This window comes from Amblyomma mixtum, chromosome 3 (assembly GCF_055824585.1).
Source record: "Amblyomma mixtum isolate Tamu chromosome 3, ASM5582458v1, whole genome shotgun sequence".
Lineage (NCBI taxonomy): Eukaryota > Metazoa > Arthropoda > Arachnida > Ixodida > Ixodidae > Amblyomma > Amblyomma mixtum.
The window spans coordinates 241,331,533-241,349,921 of record NC_143014.1 but is presented as its reverse complement, the minus strand read 5'-3'; the positions used below and the strand labels follow the sequence as shown (position 1 = coordinate 241,349,921).

Here is an 18,389-nt window from a genome sequence, read left to right as displayed (position 1 = left end):
TTATATTCTGACATTGTGACAAAATACTCATTCTCGCTACGAATTCGCGAGCGCCGAGGGAGGAGTGCAAGTGCCGGAAACGTAAACCTCTTAGCTGGAGCATACTGCATAGCATTGCATGAAATACTCGCCAAAGCTTCAGCAACACGTGCTAACTCCCCAACACACGACCGACTCTGCCTGCTTTACCTGCGCTAAAGCATTAAACCTACTCATTAAAACAAGACTCGACATGGCGACATGGCAATAACGGAGCAATAAAAACCCTTGAGAATTTCAGGCAGAGAATGCGTCCTGAAATCGTATTCGAGTGTACTAAATTTCCAGAAAGTTTAACAAGACTGCTATAAATATAGCACGTCACAACTCAAAGTGAGTGCTCAGAGAGCCGCAACAGAGCTTAGGTGAAGGTAAATGCATTATATCGTATGCCAGGAAGCCGAGAAGTTGGGAGAAGCAGGCGAAATCCATTTAAATACGGCCGCCAGCGCGCGTCACTTTGCGCAAATGGTCGTCTGCTCCGCGACGCGCTGCACCGCAGCCGAGTGCGGAAATCTCGAACAGCACAGGCGTGAAGGCGCGCGCCTCACTGTCTTTTTCACTGCTTTGTTATCATGGAGAGCGAGAGAGAGAGGGAGCGTCACCTCCTTTCAGCGGATACCCTCGCAACCCGAGCGCGGAGAGCAGCCGCTCCGCGGCTGTTCGGAGCGGCCTGGGATTTTTTGACTACCCCTGTACTTACTGTATGCATTGAGTGACTGCCTGTTATCTGACATTCGGCATTTCGTTGTCAACTTCCTTGCGCCCAAATATTTTGTGTTTGCAGATAACCTAGGACTAGCACTGAGCCCGCTTGCCCGGCAGTGGGCACAAAGGCCCTAAAGGTGAGACTCGTCTCTTTTATCCTGAGTTCTGCTCAAAAGCTCAGTGCAGTTCGACAGAAAAGAATATGCGCCGAGTATGTTTTTGTACCTTTTGTCAGCACGACCCAACGTAACTCTTGTTCATGTAAAACACGCATGATTACCAGCTTCAGCGCGCGCCCGAATAAAAGGCGGGAAACTTTTAACAGCCCAGTTGAGCTAACCGTTTATGCGATGAGTTTTGTACGGGGTCCTACTTTTTGTGGCCCCGCTGCTAGGAAAGTGTGTCGAATACTGACTTAATGGTTCATTTTACAGTTGTGTTGCTGTGAATCCATACGAGCCGCTTTCCGAAACAGGTACACTAATTGCGGCGAGATAAGCGATTACGCTGCGGTGTCTGGAGCGCGTAAACTAGTTCTTTTTTTAAATTTATTTTCATTTCAGGTAGCAGCACTTGAAAAACCGAAATGCAGTTTACTCGCATGCACGGACCTTCCCGATTCCTGCTTCGAGTCCGGCGTTCGCTTGCTGGTGCAGAGGCTGAACAAATGAGGCGATAAAATGTGGAAGCAGCAAAGGCGCCACAGGGTGAGTTCTCCACCTTCTGTGAATTTTAAAACGAGTGCTGTGCCACCTGCACTGAGCATCGGCTTTACATGGGGAAGGTGCTTGTACCCAGGTAGCTAACTAGCATGGAGCGCATGAGGCAACTGGAAAAGCAAGCTTCCTTTTGAGGCGTCTAAGCTTAAAGCCTTTTTACAGGTGATGCTGCAGAGACGCCTGAAGGAGGTGGGTCGTTGAGGTACAGATAAACTGATAAACAACAAAAACTAGTTCCTGTTCAAACAGTATAATTTGCAGCTTTGGTGGAGGATTTTCTGTGGCCCTTCAGGGAGTGTTTACCCAGAAATTGTAGTTATTGCTTAATGCCTCTTGGTCCCAAGAACCAAACAGTTAATCAATTGCCCTCATGCCTCTTGATGAGGAAATCTGAGACGTCAAAATGATAATTTACCATAGCTGTGAACAGTAATGGCTGGGTGTATCGCCGGAGAGAACAGAGTTCATCTACTGGACTGAGTGGTAAGAATTTCAGGTTGGTTAAAACACAGATGGCTTAACATCATATCACCAGATCTTGCATTGTTGGCGTGTGTGATTGTTGCGGTGTGTGTGTGGCTGGTGAGCTGTCAACTTGGGTGTGACAAAAGTTGTAAGCTCAGCCAGAAATGCCTGTGCTGTTTGAGTTCTGGGCAAGAGCTTTGAGCGAGGTCATTGTACATTTGGCTTTTGTAGTGCTCCAACTTCCTCATTCCCCCACCATTGCTAGGAATGTCTCCATGGGACTGAGAGAAAGTGGTGTGATGTTATTAGAGCAGTGGCATGGCCATAAGATCCATCCGCACAGTACCACTTATAGGTTGTTTGCTGGTTTGGCTCCGCGGTCAGAATTGAGGTGAGTTGTGAGTGGGCCACTGTGGAAAATGACATTAGAGCAGCAGCAAACATGGCACCAATGGTGGAGAGCAAACTTTGATGTCTGTGTTGCCATTGTTGTCAAAGTTATCTGTGAGGCCATCAAGGGCAGCACCTGTTCTGAATGCATCGTATAGCAGTAGATCAGAACTTCACTTTTATAGTTGGGTCATGGGCCTCACTGCTGGAGCTGTATCAGTCAGTTCAGATTTCACATTGAGACGCATCAAATTCAGCAACCTTACTACTGATAAGTACAGTGAAACCTCGTTAAGGCGCACCTCGCAGCACTGCAGAAAAACTATGTGCAAAGCGGCAGTATGCCGAAACTGAAAGCGGCCTGAATACATCCACTTACCTGGTAAAAAATGATTCCTGATCAATTTTTTAAAAAAAATTACCGACGATTACGTTACTTCCTAATGCGAAATTTGAGCGCAGCAAATAAGCTGTTTCACCTTTTCGATAGATTGAGGCAAAGAAATCGAGCAACACATGTATGCGCTATCACAGAATTTTTTTTTTAGCAGACGGAGGACTTCCATCGGTCGTCTCGCTCATGGCTCAGAAAGAACTGGCAGATAATTTCGCAGTGGCGAACGGCAGCGGCAATTTTGGCTCGGGCGGTGCACATATACAGATCCGCCGCCACCGATCTGGCTCTCTGATTGCCACCGCACAGGGCGAACGGCAGCGGCAATTTCGGCTCGGGCGGTGCACATATACAGATCCGCCGCCACCGATCTGGCTCTCTGATTGCCACCGCACAGGGGTTGCATTGGAGGAGGAGAGAAGAAAGGAATTAAGTTCGAGCCGGCGCTTTGACAACCGGAGACTCGCAGGAAGAGGGGGGAGGGGGGCGGCGTGTACACCCAGCGGCAAACGATGGGGGCAGAAGCGCGCGCAGCAAGCGGACAACACGATAAAGGGAGGAGGGAAGAGATAGCAGCGACTGACTGATGCCGCTGACGCCGATAGTGAGTCAACCCCAGCTGCGGATGAAAGGGGGGCGGAGCTGGTTACGAGGCCGACGCCGACGACAACGCCGACGACGACGCGAAACCCAGGAACGGACGCCAAAGAGCTGCGCTCTAAAATGTGCACATGAAACCTTTTAACTGCATAGCTACCGTTCAGCCTCGAACGCGGCTTGGACAGGGTATGTAATCCGAAGGCAAAATAACCGCTGGTACTTAAGGGTCCTTAAGGAAGGCAAGCATAGCAGGAGGCGGCAGAAAGGTACGTGGGCGGATAAGATTAAGCAGTTTGCCGGGATATGGCGGCCACAGCTGGCAAAGGACAGGGTTAATTGGAGAGGCCTTTGCCCTGCAGTGGTTGTAGTCAAGCTGATGATAATGATGACACCGCCATCCTGCTGCAGAACATCTGCAAAGAGCCCTTCACAGGCAGCGTGGCTGTCAATACTGAGAGCTTCGTCCTGATGTGAGACACACTGCAGCTTATTTCATTTGGGAAGCACGCTATCCATGAAAATGTTGGTAATATGAGAACGCAATGAGATGGGGCCGGACCACAGCTGCACAGTGGCGCAGATCAGCCAGCAGCACAGCAATGGTAGGTGCGGCGCATGGAGGAAAACTGAAATCTGCTGCAGAAAGGCCAAGTCATGTGACAGCGATAAGCAGTAGCTATAGCAGTGGGCACATCTGCATGGCTAGGGTCATGGCTGCTCGTACACCAGCACCTGCAAACAGGTTAGTGACGGGCCTCGGGTGTGGGGAGGACAGGCAGGCACCCCCCTTTCCTTAAAATGGGAGGGAAGAGTGCTCTCTTTCCAGACAGTCAAGCAGCTGCAAGTAGGCTAGGCATGTCACCAACATGTCTTATTATGTCATTGTGGTGTATGCATTAAGAGCACTTGTGAACTTTCCTTTTAAATAATATGCATTTAAAAAAAAACGGTGTACTGTTCGTCTTCAGTGCAGCCAGTAGTTTTTTAAACCTTGGCACATCCGTATCTTTACCTTCTCTCAGTATTGGTCACCTGCTATAAAACTGGAAAACTGCTCCTAATGGAATTTTGGCTTGCGACAAAGACTGCTCCAAAATGCTCGTGGCCATTCCCTCCTCTGCACATGTTGTGTGGTGTGTAATATTCCTTTTTTCCATGGGCATTGTCACATATGGCAAGCTGGGTGGTGTATCATCGTTTGCGTAAGAACTTAAGGGCACTGAGAAATTTCCTAGGCAGCTGCTTGGCCACCCACTGATTTCAAGGTGATTGCACTCTGCTTTTCAATGAATGCAAAATCCTGACGCAATGGTGTCTGCAAATTTTTTTGCCACCTTCCCCCCCTCCCCCTTTTTTTTGTCTCCTTCTTTTATTATTTTTTCTTGGATGTTGCAAGTGCTGTTTTATGCAAGAAGCTTAAATTAGGAGCTTCGCAAAATTTGATTGCTGGTCTGCACACGATTGTCTCCATGTCCAGGTTTTGCGCCATTTCCTAACCCTGGCATTTATTGGCACTTTCACTTCATTAAAACTTTTGTGTGTGTGTGGTGGCACAAATTTTGGAAAGCTCCTTTTCTAGCGCTTGCAAGTTTTTTCCATATATTCGTTTTTCATGGGGCTGGAGCTTCATGGCACATCCAGTCCATCAACTATTCCTTGGCATTTTCAGATACTTTGTCCCATTACACTTGTGTAGTGTGGAGAAGCCGCTGCTGCTTGTAAGATGCTTTGTCTCCTTGATTTTTTTCATAGCCTTCTCCGCAGTGCTCAAGTGCATTTGGGCAAAGTATCGAAAAATGATGACTAGCTTGGCTGGCATGTCCTCTTGGTCTCTGAATGCACCATGCCATCAGAATTTGATGAAATTATGGACATGTACACCAGGGAATCGTTTCAGAAAGTTATCCAGGATTTATATTGTGAAAAAAAATAGCGTTACACGCATAAGTTTTGGGTTTGTTATACGGCAGATTAGACCAACCACGAACAGAATAGCAAGGTTCTGCTATATTTCTCTGAAGGGCTGTGATGGCTTTACAGGGTGTGTAGCAGCCTTGAATCATCAGGGGAATGTTCTTTACCTGTAAAAATGAGTGAATTGAGGGATACGATCAAGAAAGTGGCCAGGTTGGAAAAAAGGACTGACTGAAATTAACGCAGTGGTCTGCCGCAAGTTTCTTTGGTACTGTGAGTGCCCAGCACACGGTCTGTTCACATTGGCGTGGCATATTTTTTCTTCTAACATGTATAAGGCATGGCAGCCTGTCTGTTTTGGGTGTCTTTTCCTTGTCGTCCATGATGTGAGCATTGTATATACTGGTTCGTTCTGTACTGGTTCCCGGACTCGACAGTAAATTTGGGCTGGTGCATATGGATAGACATAGCTGCATTCAAAAGTATTTTCTGTGGAATATGCCGTAGTCATAGCAATGTGCAGAATTCATGCACTTTCAATGTACTCATGCGAGGAGCCACGCCACCCTAGCGTGGCATCAAAATCAATCTGGAAATCTTGCTCTCAGGCCTCGTCAATCTTGTAGGCCATTGCAGAAACAAACAAATAGAGGCTAGTTTCTTTGCGGTTCGAGCTGTGATAAGGTCATAGAAAGCTGATATTTTTTATGGAAATCTCTTGGTGCTTGTCCCATGGCACTGCTGCTGTCTAAAGGGATGCCAGAGTGAGCACAGGATGCCTTCATGGGAAAGAAAGGCAGGAAACGACAGTACTTTTCACTGATGGAAAAATCAACCTTTGAAAGCCAGAAATAATCTCTGGCAGTATAATGAGCAGTTTATGAATCCCATGAAAGCATGCGGAGTGTTTCGTTTAGATAATTTTCCAGCATTTTCTCAAAGTGGTGCTCTTTGTTTCTTCTGTAAAAGCACATATGGCCACCACTCTTATGAACCATTAAAAGAGAGCAGGAACTTGTGAGTATAATTTTAAGCAACTTCCAAATCTAAGAGCCCAGATCACTGAGGCACTTTTCGTCTGGTGAGAAGGAAAACAGCTGCCAAAATTGCTGCAGAGATTCCGAATTGAAATGTGCCAGCATCTGTGGGCCCGTTATGGCTAGGGATTCCAGTGTGGTTAAACCCATACACAAGAGTTCAGCGGGCCATGTCCCGTCAAGAATGATGCATCTGGGACAGCATTTCACGGTTGGACCTGTCTCTAGGTGTCACGAGGCAGCGTGGAAGACGCAGTCGTGTTAAAGCTCTCACTCGCGTTGTAGCTTAAGCTGCTGTTCATTGATTTTTTGTATAATCTTTTGTTTCTCAGCAGTGTGCCACATCACGTCCTACTCCTTTTCAGTGCGAACTGTGGCAAGAGCATCTCCACTTGCCAGCTTGCAAATTCAAGCTGTCAGGTTTTTCCCTGCACACAGTTATGCTTTAGGCAAATTTTACCATTCTACATGATTTCCCCTCATTCATTGAGATAGTCAGTAAGCATTAGGATGTGATAAATTATGAGGAGTAAAATATTGGTGTGGAATATTCTGTTTCATTGCTGCATTTTGAGGAAGCATGTTTGTATTGTAATTTTAACTACCTGTATTGATATCTGAACTACTCTAGATTATTCAGTTGTATTTGCTCTGAATTTTATTACTATTATCTGCTTCAAAATGAAAAATTTGATGTTGACACGCACTTGGCAGAGAACATCAAATGCTGGGACGAAAGAAGAAAAGGGTAGCCACCTGTTATAAAAAGATTGACTTCATAAAAGGAGCTTTCTCAAGCACGGGAAGCAAATCTCTTTTCAATGCAGCTTTTGCGGCTTCATTCATTTTTTTCTGTGAATTGATCATGTATACTGTCCATTATTATCGCCACTATGTTTCTCGCTTCGGCCGTTGGGAATTCAAAATGAGTAGCTTGCTGGACGTCCAGTTTTAATTTTTGTTGAATGCTTCAGCTTGCCTAGATAGCATATATAATTCAGGAATGCATTTAACGGCTACATTTTAGTCTTTTTGTCCGCAGATTTTTGTTATTCCGTCCACACCACAAGAAAACTCTACTATGTAAACCACGCGGAAAGATATTTGTTTGAGTGGGATTAGATTCTTCTTTTATGTGCAATGTGGATAGCAGCAATGCACTGCACTGGGAGCATTTCATCCAATGCAAGCAGATGCTGCTTTCAGTTGGCATCTAGATCACAAGAGCTTATTCAAGCTGCAACAGGAACAGCAGCATTGCTGAGAACTAGCTCTAATTTCATACGCAGCAAAGCACAAGGAAAGCAAATATTTATTTTAAAAATGCATTGTACAAAACAAATTTTATCTGCTTATGAATACACAATATACTCGCGAGATCACCAAAGACTCCCAGAAATTGTTGCACCCTTTTATCCTTTTGGAATGGGCGGAGTGTTCCAAAGCTAAATACAACGCTGAAATCGCGTATTCCGACTGAGATCGTCCCAAGTGAGCTGCTTGGTTTCAGAACTCGACGTTGCCCCTCACCCGCTTGGCTTTGCTAAGCATGTCATAGTACCGGCCGGCAATTCGAAAAGCCCTGCTATGTACAGCATGTGTACGAGAGCAGACGACGCAGCAGTCCCTTTGTCTACTTTTGGAGCCCGCGTGACCAGGGTTGCTGCTTTTGAGAGTGACGTCATAACGCACCCCAGCGCTCGGAAAGCGAAACCGCTCAGTATAAGTAATGCGGTAATAAATTTATAGTGCATATATGAATCGTGCAGCATGTGTCATGTGTATGTGCCCTGGGGCAATGCAATATTTGAAACAAAGACGCCAACCAAAAATTTGGTGTCCCCCCTATTTTAAAGGGATACTGAACCAAACTTTTGGAGCTGCTCTTTTGGATGTAAACAAGAGCTTGTCTGCTAAAATTGATAAATATGACAAGCATTTTAGCGAAAAAGGTGGATGACATACTGTTTTTCACTATTTATTGCCGTATTGTTGCACCTGGCGGCCGCCTGTGGAAGCTGCGACTAGACGTCATTACACCCGCGTGCCCACCGTTCCCGCAGAAGCACGATTGCCATCGCTACTCACGGCGTACACAGATATGTCAAAATGTTAATTGATGCTGTTTACATACCATAACCGTATGCACGCTTACGTCCGCTAAATGCAGCAACTTTTTCCGGACCTTACGCCATTTCTAACATTCTCACTTTTAAAACCGAAGCGCAACGATGTTCAGACTAGTGGCGCCATCTGGCGGTTAGGAGGAGAAGCATTGTTGTCAACAAACCGACACCCCGCTTAGCCTAAAGGAGGCAGAATCGTCACTCTAAATAAAAAATAAAGCAAATTTATTACTCGTAAGTTTTCTTATGGGCGACAGGAGACGAAGCGAAAGACCGGTGGCCCATTTATGGCCAGTGACCGCGCTGAAGAAGCCAGTAACAACGACGCAACCAGTCCGAAGCGAGGTTTCATTAGTTTCATGCATCGAAGGGCGCCGCCATACTTGTCGCCGCGGGAGGGTGCCATGACGTCACGCTCTTCACCTCGCGCTGACCGGGAGGGCTTGGCGCGCGCTCATGAAACATCGAAAATAAAACCATCCGCTGAAAAATATGCGCAGTGACGACTAGATTTCGGTGTAATCACATTCCGAGAATCTATTTGCAGCGTTTTTGTTCAATTTTCAGATTTTGCTTCAGTATCCCTTTAAAGGGACACTGAGGAGAAATTGAAGTTGGCTTGTATCGACAGAATACCAGCTCCTGATTACAAAAACGCCACTCATACTGACAACAAAGCTCTTGTAACGTAGAAAAGAGCAAGAACCAAAATACAGGTATCGCCGCCACAGGCCAAACTCGCAAGTACAAGCGTGATGAGATCATAGAACAAAACAGTGTTGCTAGAACGAATGGTTCTAGCAACACCAGGAACCGAGAAACCATGCATCACTGAGGCGCAGCCAATGCATGCGCAAATCTCCTTGACGTCGCCAGATGGCGCCACGTGCCCGGCTGCTACGCGCGCTCCTGAAGCATCGGGACAAATAAGCGCCTGTTTTCCGGCGGTAGGCGGGCTCCCGGTATTCCGCTAGCGGTAACAAGGTACACGGTATACTAAAGGTGTCTATTTGCGAGAACTTCGTTGACGACTTCGAGAACGAGATCCATCGTAACGCTGGCAAAACGCCAGTGCAAACGTAATCGAAGCGACTGTAGCGACGGCCGCAATAGCCGATAGATGCCTTCAACGTGCGGCCGGCGGTAGCTTTCTTTTCGGCTGCTGCTAGGCCGCACTGCTGGCAACCAGAAATCACGGAGTCTGCGTTACGTCATGTGTACGTCATGTTTCACGTCTCTTAGTCCTCTGTCGTCATAGACGAATCCCAAGTTTGAATCAGAGCGGCGGGAAAAACTTTTTCAACTTCGAATCCAAATTTCTTAGAAATAAATGCATCTTTCGCTGCCGGCCAAGTGGCAACAAAGCCATGACATGCCGAACTATCTGATTTTACTATAAAAAAAATATTAATAGTGCTCTCCTCAGTGTCCCTTTAAGGTTTTGGGTTTAGCATATGGAGCTTTTGACCTCCTGTGTGCCAGCCACGGTGGAAGAATATACTAGGTGTCTGAACGACAGTGCATTTCCAGCAGGTGATGTTGACGACCGTCCGCTCGTGTTTTCTGGGAGCGTCGTGAGATGGCGCTAGCAGATTAGGGGGTCAGCGGGCGTGTGGGCGGCGTGTGTGCCGGCAACTGCATTTGGAGTGATCGCTGCGCTTGTTTTTGTGCCACGTGTCTTTCTTTGCCCATTATATTTTCCGTCATACACTCCTGTGTATTGTGTGATGGGTAAAAGCTGTTTCGTCCCTCCCTGTTGATGACAAGCGTAGCATATTTGTCTTTTCGGATGCTCCGCATCTTATGAAATGTTTGCGCAACCGTCTGCATTCCCAAAAGGTTCTAAACTTTCCTGGTGGCCGTGTCCAATGGACACACTATGATAAGCTTTTTGTTCAAGACCAAAAGCAGCCTGGACACTTGCGTGTTTGCCACAAGCTCACATATGCATACCCATATTAATCTGAGATGCGCGTAAAACTCGCTCCCAACTGTTCAGTTGAAGTGTGACCAGCGGGCTGGAGTTTTACTAGCAAAGAAAAAAAAAGTGGGACTGGAGAATGTTAAGGGCACAGTAGAATTCACCTTGTAATTTAACGATCTGTTTGACGCACTCAATCGCAATCATTCCAAAGAAGGCATCAGTGCAGGCAGCAAAGATCTCAGTTCTCGCCTCCTTCTTGTACTGGTTCAACAAGCGGGAGGGGGAAGTGGTGGTTGGAAGGATATCTCGCGATCATTTTCTGACAGAGCAGACTGTAGCAGGCTTGCGTGTCACAGTTTTGTCAGCTTTAGAACTGACAAGATATTTGCTCAAACAGTGTGGCTTCAAGTACGTACTGTCTGGAAAATTTAACCAGGATGTATTAGAGTGTTTTTTTTTTGACAATCCGCCAAGAAGGCGGTCAGAATGACCATCCCTTATTACCCACATTTCTTCAGCTATATAACATGCTTTCAGTGTATAGCCTGATCAAACCACCCAAGCTTGGGAACTGCGAGGTAGAGCAGCAAGCTCGGGAAACACATGTGCTTACGTTGGCTGATCTAAAGCTTGCGTTCCAAATGGACAGAAAACAAGAGACTCGTCTTCAGCAGCTAAAATGCAAACTGGATGGATTGGTTGCCGCGGAGGTTGAGTGCGATGAAGCGTTTGGTGAGGTATGCGCAGAGCCAGAGGCTGCTGACTGCATTGTGTATTACCTGGCTGGGTTTATGTGCAGAAAAATGTTGAAGGGCTGTTGAAGAAACTGAGGTCCATGCTCAGCCTGAAAGCATACTTGTGCAATGTAAGACAAGAGGTGGGCTCCTGCACCCAAATCTCAGGATTTTTTCTTTGCTGCAGATCGCTGAAAAAGAATTTCAGCAAAATGCCACACATATGAATGCGTATGAGGTAATAATTGAAGCAATGCTAGCAAAGCATACATTCTCGTTCCCATGTGTGGAGCATAAAGAAGATATGATGGCAAATTTGTTTCACTATTACATTGCTATGCGAATGACGCAGGTCTGCAAACAGACAAAAATTGACTAGAAAGTGAAAATGCAACATCTTAGGAATGCAAGAGCGGGGGCTAGTTGGTGCTTCATACTGATCAATTCGCGCTACAAGGGACATACACACGGAAACACAAACGGACGAAGCGCATGCGCTTCGTCCGTTTGTGTTTCCGTGTGTATGTCCCTTGTAGCGCAAATTGATCAGTACATCTTAGGAAGCCTTCAAGGCTTTTCTAGAATGCCAAACACCTTGAAAAGCACAGCAGTCCTGAATTTAGGTTTGGTTTGGTTTATGGGAGTTTAACGTCCCAAAGTGACTCAGGCTATGAGGGACGCCGCAGTGAAGGGCTCCGGAAATTTCGACCACCTGTGGTTCTTTAACGTGCACTGGCATCGCACAGTGCACGGGCCTCTAGAATTTCGCCTTCATCGAAATTCGGCCGCCGATGTGATATTGTGCTGGCGACGTCTGCATGAATCTGAAAAATAAAATCCGTCTTAGCCGGTTGTTTTATGAGACATTTCGAGAGCACGGCCTTCAAACTTTACTTCGCATGCCTGTACGCTTGTGGCGGCAAAGCAGAGGTGGAGACAGTGCATTTCAGGAACACGCGGCAGCCCGCAGTTTGCGTTGGGCCACTATTTTCGCGCAGATATGGAATTGGAAAGCCAGCATCTACGTGAGCAATAATGCCCGACACAAAACCAAGCGGGAACCAACGATCACCTTCCGTTATCGGAAGCTAGCATATTTGACATGCGTGACTAGGATTTATTGACATCTTAATAGCGCGTATTTGAAAATTTCTTTTTAAGAATTCTGCATTCCGCACAAGCCAGATTGTTTTGCGTTTGTACAAGCTGAGCTCTAGTAAACACGCGGGCGATTCCACTGTGGTCGATATATTGGACGTTTACGAGTATCAAAGCACGCTTAGGTATGAATAGCAGTTCTAAGCTGAAATAATCATGAGCATATACCTAAGCTTGCTTCTAAAGGCTTGCCGGACGTTTAATATAGTATACAGACATATATCGGGCAATTTACTTGTCATTCTTACATGCGTGTGAATGTTTGTGGAGGTCCGCGCGCCGCATCGGGTGCTACAGTTCACCCCCCAACGATTCACGCCATCTGCCGAGAGAGGCGTAAACTACGAGCAAAAAAGTCGCCGGCGCGGCAGCCGTGTTCAGACACCTAGTCTCTTTCTTCCACCGTGGTGCCAGCGTCGGAAGCCGCAAAAGGAAATGCGGCAGTGTTGTGGGCTGGCCAAGCTTAACTGCCAAGGCTTGGAACCTGATAATTTCATTCTCTTAATGAGTACTGGTCTGACCCAGTGAAACCCTTTCGTTGTTTGTCTTGACTATTTTCATTCTCTCTTGAGCTCTGTGCACACTTCTTTTTGAGTGTGGTTCTTCCAGCACATCTTCAACAATGTTGCTTTTATCCTTTTTTTAGGATCTTTCAAATGTCCATGCACAAGGCCACTACAGGAGTGCGTAGGCTGCTGCGATAGTCGGTTGGGAGATGTTTAACAGTACCTTTTGCTGGGCTAGTTGGTGTGACATTGTGTTCAGGAAAGTAAAAACAGTGCTAAATTCTACACAAACCACACAGAAAGACAGACAGGACGGCACACAGAAAGACGGCAGCGTCCGTCCTGTCCGTCTTTCTGTGTGGTTTGTGTAGAATTTAGCGCTGTTTTTACTTTCCTGAACACAGTTGGGAGATGCCCTTATCTTTTTTCTCTCTTGCATGCATTCCTTTTTTTTGTGTGTGTGGTTTCTCTTAGTGGTTTATTAGTTGCATTTTACTTTTCTGAGCTTGCCCACTTTTGTTTTCTCTTTTCATGGCATCCAACCCTGCAGATGGCTGACACTAGGGGAAGGACTGCAGCAACCGACCTTGCATGACGCAGCATTCTCTGGTCCAAGGCACCTATCCATCGTTCCAGGCTACTGGCTCAACAACGTGCTCACAAGTCTGCACCTTGGCCTACAAGCAGAATGACAATATACCCATTGCTGCCAGAACTGCTGTGCCAAATAAAGTATTCCTACCAACGTGCCTTGTCGGTGATTAATGAAGCATATGAATAGGTTACTAACAACTTGGTTGGCCCTATAGAAAAATCATGTTACAAAACAGTCGGTTGAGACCATACCCAGCCTCCACATTGTTTCCTCTGCAGAGCCGCATATTGCCTTTCTGTTTATGCCCCTGCAGCAGAAAATGCTGCACAAAGTTAATGAGGAAAAGAAATTTCACTGGCAAGCTGCTCTGAGACTACTGCTAAATGGGTACTGAAGCCCAGTGAAAATGTAGATCAGGTAATGAATGTTTGTGGGTGCTGCACGTGTACTTTCAATGCATAGGAGGGACGAATTTCAACTTTTTTTACAGGTAGGTACACCTTTTCTGATAGCACCATCCCTTGATGTCGGATGCTTCTGCCTATACCTCCACCTCATTCAGCACTGACAGTGCTAGGAAAGCTCTTGCTGAATATTGTAATCTGGGTGCTTTTAACTGGATGGTCTTTGTAGGTATTTCAATAAGGCTAGGCAACCGTCCTAGCACTACTGGGGTTCCAACCCACTAGGTCTCTTCGATTTGGCTTGCACTGGCTGTACTAGTTCTGCAGCGGCACCAAGCAGTCACGTGAGCGTGCAGCGCCAGTTCAACAAGTGCAGATACAGCCCGTACACTAGCGCGCACCAGCCACTGGCAAAACGAAGGCGCAAGTGCAGGCGCGCCATGCTGCACTACCTTCTGACCGAGTGCAAGGTGGCGAAGAACTCGTGCAGAACTAGGCCTGCACCTTGGCAAAACGAGGAGGAAAGTGCAGGGGGCGCGCGCGGCACCGGAAAAACGAGGACAACGGTGCTGCACCCCTTGAACTGGTGCAGCTGGTGCTGCCAAATCGAAGAGACCTACTGCAAATGAGGCAGATTCTGTAGCGCTTGGCTCTCGCTGGTAGTTAGTGAAATTGGTATCTCCCTAAACTGCACTCTGACAGAGCATAAAGAAAACTCTTCCATGTTAATTCATGCCATGCAACATGACATGGAAAACATCACGTGGCTAGTTCATCCATTGTTTTCAGGTTCAAGACATCTGCCAATTTCTATACGGTAGCTTCAGTCTCTTGCAAACTATATTTCTTTTGAAGGCACTTTTTGAGCAGGAATTGTTTTCATGCAGATGCTTTGGGTGCACAAACTGGGTAATGTTGGTCGTCACATGTTAATAAAAGGCCCTAAATGATTAGAATGATATTTGGTAAATTCGATTTACAGTCTTCTATTACCGTTTTTGACCTATCTTTCCTCAAACAGAACAGTGGCTGATTGAATTCGCATCACTTGTTAATGTCAGATTTAATTTTTTTTTTTTGCTCTAGCCTTTCTCAGCTACTAAGGGCCATTATTGCCCGAGAGGTATGTACGGTGTGTACTGTACACACACGGAAATCGCTTCATTCAAATCTGCGGTATTTACGAAAAGGTACTTCGGTCCCGTCAAAATCTCGTGTTTCATTGCGACAAAACTGCCGGTAGTACACGCTTATTCAACGGCCGTACAGTTTACCTGTCCTGACCGATGATGAAGCATGGCAATGCAGCGTGCTGCACGCGGCCATCGTGCTTTCGACAGCCCCCGGACCGATAGCCTATGAAAGGCCATTACATGCACTATGCGCGCGTTGCTTGGTGTGGGTTGTGGTCTTTGCGGCTGCTTCACTGCAGTTCTTTTTTTTCCCCCTGAGCTCCTGTCACGACGTGGGGCCAGTTTATTTTAGAACATGCGAGGCCGATCGAGTGGCATCGCATGAGGCGCCGCTAATGCTGCCAGTGCTGATGAGCGGTCGCATAATGTGAATGAATTAAACCCTTTGGTCGGGCTCTCTTTATTTCGAACTCTGTGTCAAGAACTATTTTCGGTCCCCTTACCCTTAATTTCAAATCGGCATGATTTGAACAAATTTTCAGACCCTTAACAGTTTGAAGTATTAGACGTCGAGGTATGCCCGACCATTGGTGCTTGGCGTTGCAACGATATATATCCTTTTCGTGGCGCGCGCACAATGTGGCTCTAAACGTGATGGTCCTTGTCTTCATCTTCAAAAGTCTTGGCGCAAATCTCAAAAGTTTACTCGCAACAAACATAAATATAAGACTGCTCAAAGAGAGCACGCGGCTACAAAACCACTGTGCCGCACACACGTGTCCACTCTTGGCACCCTCAGTTCGAATAGAATTTGACCAAAAGTTTGAGCTAAGAAAGCGAGCACGAAACAACGAGAGTTCACCGTGAGTACGTGTGTTTGAGGAAGGGTCGTGCACAATAGGTTTTGCCACTAAAAGCACTGATCGTGGTGCCTGCATGCGGTACAGCTAAACGGTGATATCGATACGAGATGGAAGCACGCGTTATATGTTGTTCCGCAGCTGGCGCTTCTATCATCACAATCAAAAGTGGAAGGATTGATTTTTTTTTCTGCAAAACAAACCTCGAGTAGAACCCCACTGTTACGTTCGCGGTTGCTGCGTTTTACCTCGTTTTTATGAGCCAGTCCAGCTGCCATAGATCGAAGCCCATGTATACGTAATTGAAACTCGATCGCCTGTATCTGTTACATAATGCAATTGTTGCATCATTTCCGCATCGCATGCCGCGGAAGTCGCCTCGCGGTGATAGTTTACACCGTTCCGGCATTTGTTCAATGCGTGTGCAATGTCAGTGCCGGCCGGGTAGAAAAAGCGAAACTATACACTCTATCGGTGCTTGTCCGCCGCTGTGTTAGGCAACTTCTGGCGGGAAGCCCCCACGCCAAAGCGAGCACGCTTACAGAATAGGTGATTTTTGGTGCGGCTGTTGGCACAGTTACATCGCCGCTGTGATGCCAGCGCGAACGACCCTAACGCGCGAAAACGAAACTATGCCGCGGCAGACGGCACAAGCAGCACTCTACGAGATGCGGTTGCACGCGTTGGCTCCGACGGTTTTGTTTTTGCCATCCGCTTTATTCTTGTCACCTGCACTTTAAGATACACAATTTCGAGATTCCAATAGGCGATGATCCTATGGGATTAATGTGGCCACCGCTATAACAGCGAAGAGGAGCACGCGTACCACAGCTTCGCACGCTCTAGGCTGCTCCTTCTTACCTGCTAAAACCCTTCCACAGACAGCTGCTCAGAAACGGAATCGACATTTGAGCTGTATATATAGTTGGCATAGCATCATGGAAAAAATAGCACACTCATCACTTGTGTTGTTTGGTTTTCTTTGCTCATGCAGAACGATCGTGAGAACCCACAGCCTTGCTAATTCCAGAGAAGAATATGGCGCACACGTCATAATAATAAAAAAAACTGCAGGCAACGGTGTACAATTTTTTTTCACGCTAAACATTCATCTGCTACGTTTCCTGGCTGTTACTTTTTTTTTTTATGGCCCTATGAAAAACTCTGCAGCAATGTGTTTTGTTGCATTCGATGCTCTGGTGCATTTAACAACTATATGTGGACACTTGAGTGCACTCTCAACTCTCACTTTAGGTCGTACAGGCATATATGTAGCCCAAAAATTTAACTTCATATTGTCTCTCCCAGATGCACACAAATCACGTACATCACCACCTGGACAACATGACCATAAATGTCATGCATATTCAAGAATTCAAGAATGCTGATTTCATTGCTGCAGTTGAGGTTTTCGGCCAGAAGCAGGGGTAACGGGGCGAGCTGGCACAGGTTGATCACTGGCGAAATGTGTCGTAGTATGTGCACCGACATTTGCAGCTGAACTGGTTTTTACTGCAATGTGAAATTTGTAGTAGTCACTGAAGAAGAAAATAAGAAAAGCGTGTATAGCAGAAACAAAAAAAATAAAATAAAATTAATTCAGCTGGTGAATGTGAGAGTTTTCAATTGCAAAGTATATATGCCAATCCTAATTTATCTTCGAGAAAGTACTCTACAAGCTATAATTAGTCCAAAAGTGATGGCCTACAGAGTGTTTCACTGAAGATGTGGCAATTTTTTAAATAGATTAAATACAGCTAAGATATTTATTTAACCCGCAGGCTTGTAAATTAATATATAATATTTAACTTTTTACCAGTTACAGTAATGCACCTCATTTATTGAGAGGTTGATTATAGCTGACCGTAATATCCGCATCACTTTTGAGATTTCTCAAATTGTGATTCTCATCGCGGCTGCAGTGCACCGAGTTTGGGGTGCCCAAATGGGCGAAACTGCATAGGCCAGGAGCACTCGCAGCCACGCCTACGAATGCATACCCAGCTCTTTCCTCGAGCAGTTCCCACTGCGGTCACTAAAGTGTATACACACTTTATTCCCTACTACTGTTTTTCAAGCTTAGCCAGTGTAAAAGCAGATCCCTTTAAGAGCTGTTAATTCCTTATAAAAGAACTAATCCCAGCTGGGACATACCATGCACAGAAAGATTACAGCAGAAGCCTTAAAATACCTGCAGGCTTTTGACTGGTATCAACTGAAAATGTAGACAGTTTAGTCTCACAAATCCCAACTGACCCCTGCTGAGATCACACACAACCCTGTGGTTTTCATAGCTGGTGACCACTCGAAATCTGCCATGCTTGTGAAGTTGACCTGCTATTGGTCCAGGACAAACATTTGGCTTTTATTATGTCATTAACTAGAACTATTTGCAATGATATTTCAGGCACACCTCAGTTTTGATTACACAGTTTCACTTGGTTCCAGCTTGAACAGTGAAGCTGCTTTGCTAGAGAAGGTGTGGCATCATATATTAGCAAACAGCTATGATTCTTAATTTGAAACTGTGGCCAACAGATTTCTGGTTGAGACTGGGTGATATTAGTTCATATCAGCTGCAACTATGTCGAATTCTAAGTTTAGGATGTTTCCCTTGCACATATGTAAATCCAGATGGCAATTGCCCAGTGAAAGCAAATTATATTTCACCTGAACTATAGCT

At 46.0% G+C, this 18,389-nt stretch overlaps 1 protein-coding gene across 8 annotated transcripts in view; it reads left to right on the top strand.

The window, feature by feature from the left end:
- LOC149354174 (uncharacterized) overlaps positions 1 to 13,459 on the top strand; it is a 110,471-nt gene extending 97,012 nt beyond the window's left edge. For 3 of the 8 annotated variants that reach the window (XR_016291206.1, XR_016291200.1, XR_016291203.1), the window contains 4 exons: positions 827 to 884; positions 1,182 to 1,222; positions 1,311 to 1,454; positions 13,265 to 13,459. The gene's annotated coding sequence lies outside the window, so the exon portion shown is untranslated. Of the gene's footprint in view, positions 1 to 826; positions 1,455 to 13,264 lie in introns of all 8 variants that reach the window. The other 5 variants (XR_016291205.1, XR_016291201.1, XR_016291207.1 and 2 more) reach the window with 3 other exon arrangements.
- The last annotated feature ends 4,930 nt before the right edge of the window (positions 13,460 to 18,389 follow it).